This window comes from Enhydra lutris, unplaced genomic scaffold, assembly GCF_002288905.1.
Source record: "Enhydra lutris kenyoni isolate GAN:26980312 unplaced genomic scaffold, ASM228890v2 scaffoldscaffold69, whole genome shotgun sequence".
Classification (NCBI taxonomy): Eukaryota; Metazoa; Chordata; class Mammalia; order Carnivora; family Mustelidae; genus Enhydra; species Enhydra lutris.
This window is the reverse complement of record NW_019154153.1, coordinates 9495003-9505471: the sequence shown is the minus strand read 5'-3', so window position 1 is coordinate 9505471 and position 10469 is coordinate 9495003.

Below are 10469 nucleotides of genomic sequence, written 5' to 3'. Positions count from 1 at the left end.
TTCACGGTGCAAGTTCTTCCTTGTCCAGAAGAGGGAGATAGGAAACCACAAATGCCATACAGTTTTTTAACATTTTGTTTCCGATCTCTCTGACTGAGCAGCCGGAGCAAAGTCTGATTGGGGCCAGGGAGCTCCGGGCATTTGGACAGATAAGCCTGAGGAGTGAGCGACTGTGTCCCACCCTGCCGCTCCTGAGGGGACGGAACAGAAGGCCCGGCCACCAATGCGCAGGCGTGATCCTCTATTGGATCCCTTTCCCGCACAGCCTAGGAATCCAGGTGATACGCTTACTGTTCGCTTCTATCCTTTTCACATGCACCGGTTAGAATCCAGAATGTGGGGGCGCCTGGGTAGCTCAGTGAGTTAAGCCTCTGCCTTTGGCTCAGGTCATGATCTCAGGGTCCTGGGATGGAGCCCCACATCAGGCTCGCTGCTCAGCGGGGAGCCTGCTTCCCCCTCTATCTTTGCCTGCCTCTCTGCCTACTTGTGATCTCTGTCAAATAAATAAATAAAATCCTAAAAAAGGAAAAAAAAAAAAAGGAATCCAGAATGTGTTCAGAGTTTTATGGCAAATGGGGTCGTGTTATTGAAGTGTGCACAAGCAGAAATATAAGAGTGGGACATTTTTGTGAAAAGAGCAGTGTTCAAGTTTCTCAGAACTTTGATAGTTTTTTATTCTTCTTGGTGGAAAAAGACAAATGCGATTACTTTTGTTTTATTAAATGTGATACCGTCGTTAGTTCCTCATGCACATTTCATCTGAAGTTCCTTGAATGGATAAATCCTCCTTCAAGAACCATCAGGGTCTGTGTGGGTCCAGTTCTCTTTTCGCTGGCACGTAGCATGCCCGTGGAGTCTGTGTCCTAACTTGTTTCACGTTATCCAGACAATTCAAGGAAGAGAAAAGACAATCAGCCAATAAACACATGTAAACATATTCATCCTTGCTAGTCATCAGGGAAATCCAAATTGAAATAAAAAGGAGATACCATTTTAGACTCATGGTATTGGCGGAAATTTAACAGGTACATTTGAATGTGTAGGAAAATGGGCACCTTCAGGCACTGTGAGAGGAGTTTAAATCGGCACGGCCACACTGGAGAGCAATTTAGCACTTTAATAAAGTTGCATGCTCCCCACAATCCACCAATTCCACTCCCCCTGAGGTTGAAAACCTGGCTGCACGTTAGATTCATTATCCCAGGGGGTTGTCAACCCACCACCCCACGGGAAGCTCTTGCCCGTGTGAGTAAGGACACAAATGAGAAAATATTCACAGCAACATTGTTCATGACAGCATAAAAAATGGAAACAACATGAATGTTCCTCAACAGATGAATAATGAACTAAAACACGGGGGAGAGTCATTCAGCCGAAAACTAAAGAAACTACAGGGGGTGCCTGGGTGGCTCAGTCAGATATGCTTCGGGGTCTTGATTTCAGCTCAGGTCATGATCTTGAGGTGGTGAGATTGAGCCCTGCATGGGGCTCTGCCCTGGATGTAGAGCCTGCTTAAGATTCTTCTCTCTCTGTCTCTCTGTCTCTCTCTGCACCCACCCCCAATTCCCACCCCTGCTCACACTCTCTCTCAAAAAAAAAAAAAAAAAAAAAAAGAGGGGGGGAGAAAGAAACTACAAACTACAGGTACATGGAGAAACGTAACCTAATCTCAGATATCATTTTGAGAAGAAATACTCAAAGAGCACATGCAGTGCAATTGTACATTGTGGTTAAAATGAATGGCTTAAGCCTATATATAAATCTTAGATTAGTTTTCTATAACTGCTATAAAAAATTGCCAAAGACAAAAAAAATTACCAAATACTGAGTGGCTTAAAATAACACAGATTTATTACCTTATGTTTCTGGAGATGAGAAATCTGAAATGGGACTCACTAGTCTAAGATCAAGGTGTCAGCAGGGCTGGGTTCCTTTCTGAAGACTGAGTGGGAGGATCTGTTTCCTGCATTTATTTGGTTATTCTCTATGCTCTCTCTACGCCTGGAAGAGTTCATTTAAAATAAGGTGATTACAGGAGTGCCTGTCTGGCTCATTCAGCAGAGCATTTGACGCTTATCTTGGGGTTGTGGAGTTGTGAGTTCAAGCCCCATGTTAGGTGTAGAGATTACTAAAAAACTAATAATAATAATTTAAAGTAAATGAAAAAAATACAATGATGATATGTATCCCCATCTCAGTGGGATGCTCATGCAAACTGACCAATCTTGTGGAAATTTTATGTCAGTAAACTTGATTGCTTTAACCCTCCATGGTCTAACAGAAAACACACGAGACTTGGAGTCCAGAGGTCTGCGTTCAGGTCCCAGGGAATCCTACTATCTAACTATATACAAGTCCCTTCACCTCTTGCTTTTCTGTTGCAAGGTAGATTTAAGAGTCAAAAGAGATAATGCAGGGGGCACGGGGCTCAGTCATTTAAGTGCCTGCCTGAGGCTCAAGTCATGATCCCAGGGTCCTGGGATCCAGCCTGAGTCTGGCTCCCTGCTTAGTGAGAAGCCTGTTTCTCCCTCTCCAACTCCCCCTGCTTGTGTTCCCTCTCTCGCTGTGTCTCTATCAAATAAATAGATATATTTTTTTAAAAAGAGACAATGCACACAAAAGCCCTGTGAAACTGTTGAAACACAGAGGACATTGGGTGAAGGAGAGGAGAAGTGAGTTGGGGGAAATCGGAGGGGGAGACAAACCACGAGAGACCGTGGGCTCTGAGAAACATACAAGGTTTTGGAGGGGAGAAGGGTGGGAGTTTGGGAAGGGCTGGTAGTGGGTATTATGGAGGGCACGTATTGCATGGAGCACTGGGTGTGGAGCATAAACAAAGAATTTTGGAACACTGAAAAAATAAAATTAAATTAAAAAAAAAAAAACTGAAGAAAGAAACTGAGCTGCCACATTAGAAAGCAAACGGATAAACAAATACCTTGTAAATTGCTGATGCCACCCCCCGCAATGGGGGCTCAAGGAGTAACTCCCTAGGGGTGTGTCTGTTAAACTTGTTAGCGTTCATTGGGCTACAAATTCCAGAAAACCCAACTCAAGGGTGAGGAGAACTTGCTGGCTCACAGGAACAAAAGTCCAGTAATTTGGGTGAAGTCTGGTGCAAACTGGCTCACAGGCTTAAACCATGGCACCTGGTGGAGCGGCGTCTCTCAGTTCTGTGCGTGTGTGTCTGAGCTTCATCTTCAGAATGGATCTCCTGAATCATTCTCAAACCACTGAATCCTGCAGAAGAAAAAGTTGCTCTTCCTCTCTTTCCAGTAAAATACAAGCTTCCAGGAAACGTGTCTTCTTCTCTCATCACTAGATCTCTGGCATCTACATCAATGCCAGCATGTGGAATTTGCTCAGGAGACCTTAATCAAATTACCAATAAAAAACCTCAACAATGTTAAATAAGTTAACCTTCATTCTTCTGCTTTTCTTTCATTTTTTAATTTATATTTAAAGATAAATGTCTGTCCCACGCACATAAGCTTGGTGTATATACCACGTATGTACCCTATATACTTCGGATGTGTAATACTGAAATTATCCACCATAAACTCATCACGCTGAATAAGCTGCATCTACCAGTATGCTTCCCTATCTGATGCCTGTTTTCTCCTTTCAGAAGTGACCACAACACTGAATTTTATTTATCATTTTGTTGTCTTTTTTTTTTTTTTTTTAACGCTCCATGCCCTGCATGGAGCACAACGCAGGGCTCGAACTCACCACCCTGAGATCAAGACTTGAGCTGAGATCAAGAGTCAGATGCTTAACCAAGTAAGCCATTTTTTAAAAAAATTACATATATGCCTAAATACATATTATCAATGGTCCATTTCTGAGCTTTCTAAATGCGGTTTTATTTTGCATGTAGTCTTCTAGAATTTGCTTCTTTTGCTGTTGTTGCTTTTACTCAATAACCTGTTCCTGAGAATCATCTCTGCTGTTAAGTATAACTGTGGTTTGTTTTTCACGGCTGTATTAAATTCTATCACGGGACTAGATCAAATTCTGTTTATGCTCTCTCCAGCCGGGGGAAACTTGCCTTGTTTCTAGTTTGGGGCTGGGGCAAACAGGGTTGCTGTGAACATTCTTGGATGTGATGCTTATATGCAAGGGTTTCTCTGGACGGTGGTCTTCACGGGGTACACCCGTGGTATTATCACAGAGAGTTGCAAGGAACTCGATTTTCAGATTCCCAGTTTCCACATACATTCTTCCCTGAATTCATTTGCCTGAAGAACATGACTATTCTGGGGGTTCAGTTTTGCCAGTACCATCTATCTTTTTACAGTTGCCCTCCGGCCAAAGGTGCACTGACTGCTCTCATCCAGAATCTGGCGCATTGGTGCATGCCCAGGACACCTGCAGGTCAGTTGCGTAAAAACCTCTGGCCAGAAGGGGGGCACCAGAAGCACAGGTGCCACGGCTGAGGAAGCAGATGACTCTGATAACTGGGGAGCAGCTGTCAGTTTATTAAACGTTCTGCTGATGACAAAATTGTCAGACATTTCTTAAAGAATTCAAAGAAAAATCCATTTCATTCCCATACAGCTATTTATATGAAAAAGTTTTCTCAGCCCTTCCATTTATCATAAACAAAAGAAAAATGGAAAGAGAATCCATGCTACCTCCTGTCTTATTTTAGAAATAAGTAAAGATCATCCAAAGAAATATGAACTGGTTGGGAAATTAAAGCCCCCATCCATTTTCCTAAAAGATGCTTCTCTGATAAAATTTTACCTTTTATGTTTAATAATTACTTGGTGAGATCTGTAATATATTGTTTGATTTACTGTGTAATACTAATAACTTTAATAATAACTGAGGACAATGTTTCCTAATACTTAAAGAGTCCTATAGTCAAAAGAAAGAAAATGAACTTTAATCAGTTAAAACTTATTTTATGTGTATTTTTATCCCATGGGTTTATTATGATAAAAGAATACTTAGGACAAGAAAACATTTTCAAACATAAAATATATTTTGTTAAGATAAAATTCTATGGAGAAAGTAGAATGGAAACATGGATGCAAAGAGATAAAAGAATAATGTAAAATTTCTGTTAAAAAGAGCTCATCCAGGAGCCTAGGTGGCTCAGTTGGTTATGCATCTGCTTTTGGCTCAGATCGTGATCTTTGTGTCCTGGGATGGAGTCCCATATCTGCTTCTCCCTCTCCTCACCCTCTCCCCTAACCCCTGCTTGTGCTCTCACTCTCTCTCTCTTTCTCTCAAATAAATAAATAAAATCTTAAAAAAAAAAAAAAAAGCTCACCCAAGGACTTTTTTTTATAAAGGTGTATACCAAGTTACTTTGGTAGTTAGATTCATTAGATGTGTTTTATTTATTTAAAAAAAATTTTTTTTTGGAGTGTAGTTGACATACAATGTTATATTAGTTTCAGGTGTACAACATGGAGATTCAACCCATTGGGTATATTTTAAAATATGAAATAACAGTTTTAATACTTAAAATATGATAACATTTATCATTTAGGCTGTTTATATATAGGATAAAACATTTTAGATATCAATCCAAAAAGGTTCAGAGGGGTAGAGAGTTTTACAAGAATACCTTAGTTGGCACAGAAGCAAAAAATTCTGAAGACTGCTGTTCTAGGGTAGAAGTGCTTGGTCTTAAGGTACTGAAAGTATTAGTCTTTATGGTATGAAGTCAAATTATTTTGCAAGATGATTGTACCAATTTACACGCTCTCCAGAAATCCATTTTCTTTGCTAATAGGTTACTTGAATTTGCTAATGAGTTAGCTGAATTCCCCAGAAGTAGGAAAACATTTCTTCTTGCCAACTCTTTAGTGTTCATGGAGCCCTGTTCCTTGGTTAGTGCCAAAGGCAAGATCTCAGTCAATTTCGACCTTCGTGTATTCACGAAGGGTTTTTCAACCCGCTGGCTTTGGTTTGCACTACTCCCTGTGCTTGGGATGCCCTCTCCACCCAAGTCCCACCAGTTTATCACCCATGCTTCTTCTGGTCTGAGCTTAAATGTCATTTGTTCAAAAAGTCTTTCCACAGCCATGCTACCTGAAGTATCCTAATTCTCCACCACAGAACCCTGTAGAGTTTATATGGGTTAGGAATGATATATTTGCTTCTTTGCTCATATATTGTCTGTCTCTTGCACTGGATGGCAAGCTCCTTGAAGGCAAGAACTGTACCTGTTTTATTCACCTACATATGCCCCAGCATTTAATATAGTTCCTGATACATAGTGAAATCTCCATAAATATCTACTAAATAAACAAATGAACAAATGACTTTTTTTTTCAGGCTGTAACAGATCTAGTCATTGATGGATTTGAGCAGGATGTGACAGATGTTTCCATGAATAAAAAGTTTATGCAGGCTTTAATGCTTCATTTTCATTTTGACCTGTTTAAAAAAATTCTAAAACACCCCTTATATGACCACTCCTCCTCCTTTTTAAATTCCTTTTTCCCCTGCCTCCTTTTTAAAATCCCTTCCTTTTTTTTTTCTACTCCCCTATAATATATTCAATTCTTAGAAGATAGATAAATTTGGTAATTTTGCAAATGAAAGGAGAACATTTCTCTTTGATTTCCCCCCAATCTCCAGTTCCATGATTCCAGGTGAATCTGGACTGTCAGGGATTGTATACACAATCACTAGTAATAGAGTTCAGCATGTGTGACCCCAAAACAGGGCATCTTGGCATACTAAATATTTTAAGCTGAAGGAAGTTGAAAAATGGTAGGTACTGGAGGGATTCCCTGATCATCTCATAAAGCAGACAATTAGACTTCCATATGAGAGATGCCCTCCCCTTACCGGAATCCTTATCCCTCCAAATGGAGAGGAATCTGAAGGAATAGACCTTGCTGAGGGTCCCCCAATTTATTACAATTAGCTCATACCCTTTTGTCTATTACATTTTCCCACCACTTTTCTTTCTTTATCAAATCTAGCATAAAAATGCCCTGGGTGGCTCAGTCAGTTAAGCAGCTGACTTGATTTTGGCTCCAGTCATGATCTCAGGGTCATGAGATCAAGCCCTCGTTGGGCTCCACGCTCAATGGGGAGTCTGCTCTGTCCCTCCTCCCACTCTCTTGCTCTTTCTCTAAAATAAGTAAGTAATTCTTTTTTTAAAAAAGTGCCCAGGTCTTATTTTCCTTATGAAGACTTCCATGTCACACAAAACTTACTTTAAGTAGATTTGTAGGCTTTTGTCTTATTAATCTGTCTTTTGATACAGAGCTCTAGCCAAGAACCTAAGGAGTGGAAGGCTAGGATTTTTTCCCCCTCCCCTTCAATAACTAAGATAAATTACCATCAAGTCCTCTGTAATCAGACAATACTTATCTTGTCTGTAATATAAGTTTTTTAAGAGAGCTCTGTCATTCTATGCCTGCATTTTATTTAATTTATTTATTTTCAAAAGATTCTCTTTTTAAGTAATCTCTACACGCAACATAGGGCTTGAACCTACAACCTTGAGATCAAGAGTTGTGCACTCTACCAACTGAGCCAGCTAGATGCCCAGCTAAGCCCACATTAAAAAAAAAAAATTCATGAGAGTGAAAGGACAAAATTTTAAGTCTGTCTAAATCTAATTTCCAATTGTGTTTATATATATATATCCTTGAATCTCCCCTTTATGTTGTTGTGACTTTATATATTCTAAGCCTAATTTAATGTGGGTGATAACCATGACAACTTTACAGAGAGTTTCATGTTCACTAGCTCATTAAGTATGATTAATACTAGACAGATGACTTCTGGGCATGCCCGTGTACATCCCTGCAGGAAGAGAAACTGGCAGCAGCCTTCCCTGGGACTGAGGACATGTCTTCTCCACAGGGCTCTAGTCCTGCTGTTACCACCCAGCACCCACCAAGCCAAGAGTCTCCCTGCAGCTGTTCTCACAGGCAAAGAGCTGCACCCCAGATATGTCCTGGCCTGGAAGGGTAAGTTCACTCTTTCCACTTGCCTGGGACCTCCATCTTCTCCTGTCATCAGACATTAGTGCTCCTGGTTTTCAGGCCTTTGCGTTTGGACCAGACTTTCAGCACTGGCTGTCGTGGGTCTCCAGCTTGCAGATAACAAGCTGTAGGACTTTTGGGCTTCTATAATTGCCTGAGCCTTTCCCTCATAATATATCTTTTTCTGTATTTATGCCCTATCGCTTCCGTTTCTCTGGAGAACCCTAATACAGGGACCATGTATTTCAGAATCTGCTCGAGTTAGGGGTGGCTTCCCACACAAATCCAGACTTGACTTTGATTGTTTTTCAATTATAATTATTTAGAAATTAAGGGACATAAAAAGGCAGATACTAGCCAAAGGTTTCCGCTTCCCTTTATTTCTTGAACTAAGAGCACCAAGAACCCTGTGATTACCTGCTCTTCTCCTGCTCTCTGCCTGCAATGGCCCAAATGGTCCAGGGTTCGGAACTGGCTCCCTTCGCATGGTCTTTGGGGGCAGAGGAGTGAGGGGCTCTCCTCCATCTGCCCCTGAGCCATAGTATGCACAAGAGGATGATCACTCAAAAAAAGCCAAACTGTGTTTTTGTGGGAAGGGCCTGGGAGATGTGCAGGTCTCTTTTTTGCTTTCTTCAGAGACTGTGGGGTAAATATCTGTAATGATTTCCTGACCTTACAGGGGACACTGACCAGAGGGGTTATTTCCCCCTATTCTATGATAGTGACATTCAGAAGAAAGTAACACAATATATATTTTTTTAATTTATTTAAGTAATCTCTCCACCCAATGTTGGGCTCAAACTCATGACCCTGAGATCCAGACTTGTGTGCTCTTCTGACTAAGCCAGCTGGGTGCCACAACACAATTTCTTAAATAAAAGAGGGAGAGATGTGGACCCGTTGTTAACAGGGAATTAGCAAAGTATTGCATATTCTGTTCCAATGCCCCAAATATATAATCATATAGTCAACTGCATAGTGGTTAAGTATTAGACTTGAGCTGGACTGCCTTGATTCTGATGTAAGTTTTGCTACTTTCTAGCTCTACATCCTTGAGAAAGAATTGTCACCCTCTGTGTCTTAATAGCCTCACTATTAAATGGGGATGACAATGAGAGCACCGAACTCACAGGGATATAATGAGGATTAAATTAGTTAATGCTGTAAAATGCTTGGAGCTACACCCGCACACATCTAAATGAGTGTTCCTTGTTATTATCATTGCTATTATTTAAAGATTTTATTTTCGAATAATCACTACACCAAATGTAGGTCTCAAACCCACAACCCTGAGATCAAGAGCTCCACCCAGTGAGCCAGCCAGGCCCACCCCTCAACCTGTTATTGTTATTGTTTTTGTTCGGGGAAAAAAACCCACAGATCCTTGTGGAGACTTAGTTAAGAATAACAGAGAGTAGTCACAGTTTTCTTATTCCAAACTGGATGTCAGGCCCCATCAAAAAGATTGAGTAATGTAGGAATCCCAAGCACCAAGGAAAGATCAGTAAGGGAGACTTTTTTGGCTGAAGAGCTTCTCAGGGGACCCTCCGGTCATACTACTGGGGCAGTTCCCTGCTCTGTGTCCTCATATCCCGCTGTGCTCTCTGGCAATACTCCACATATGGACTACTCCACAGCCTATGGCTGTGCCCATAGTCCGTAGACAGATGGGTCTGGAAACCCCATTTCCACCTAGATAGCCTTAAATAGCCTGCCCTGGCTTTACGCGACTTGACTAGAACTTTCAGGAAACCAGCAGTTCCAGTTGACATTTGGTGAGAGCATGCCAAGCTCGGGCGGATGGCTGCAGGGTCTGATGCCCCATCCCCTACCCTCACAGGAGATGCTCCCACTGCCTGGCCCTGCAGGAGTTCCTGTCTGATTCAGTCAGGCTTCCCCAGGCTGCCCTCACCAATCACACTTTGTCCAGCTCTGAAGTTTACGATGCCATTTCAAATACATTCTCCCTCTCCCGATGGCTCTGAAATCACATGTTCTTTCCCCATTTCCTGGTCCAGAAAACAACAGTCAAAGAGGCAAACTGACAGAGCCGTAAGCCAAGCCTAGGTTTCTGCCTCTAAACCCAGGGCTCCTTCAAATACCTGTCAGCTGCTTCAAACGCAACAGATCTTTCTCTGAGAGACCTCAGCTAAGGTGCCGCAGCAAAAAGGTAATCTTCCTTTCTAGAGCTCTTTGTCTTTTACTTTCCTTCATCATTCTTATTTTGATCATTTTGCCTCATCAAAATTAACTAAGTGAGATTCTCACATACAAGGAATTCCCTCTGAAAGGGAATACAATTTCCAAATTGTGCATTTTGTCAAGAGGTGTCATCATTCACCCATGTTTTTCTTTTTTTTTTTTTTTTTTAAAGATTTTATTTATTTATTTGACAGAGACAGATCACAAGCAGGCAGAGAGGCAGGCAGAGAGAGAGGGAAGCAGGCTCCCTGCTGAGCAGAGAGCCCGATGCGGGACTCGATCCCAGGACCCTGAGATCATGAC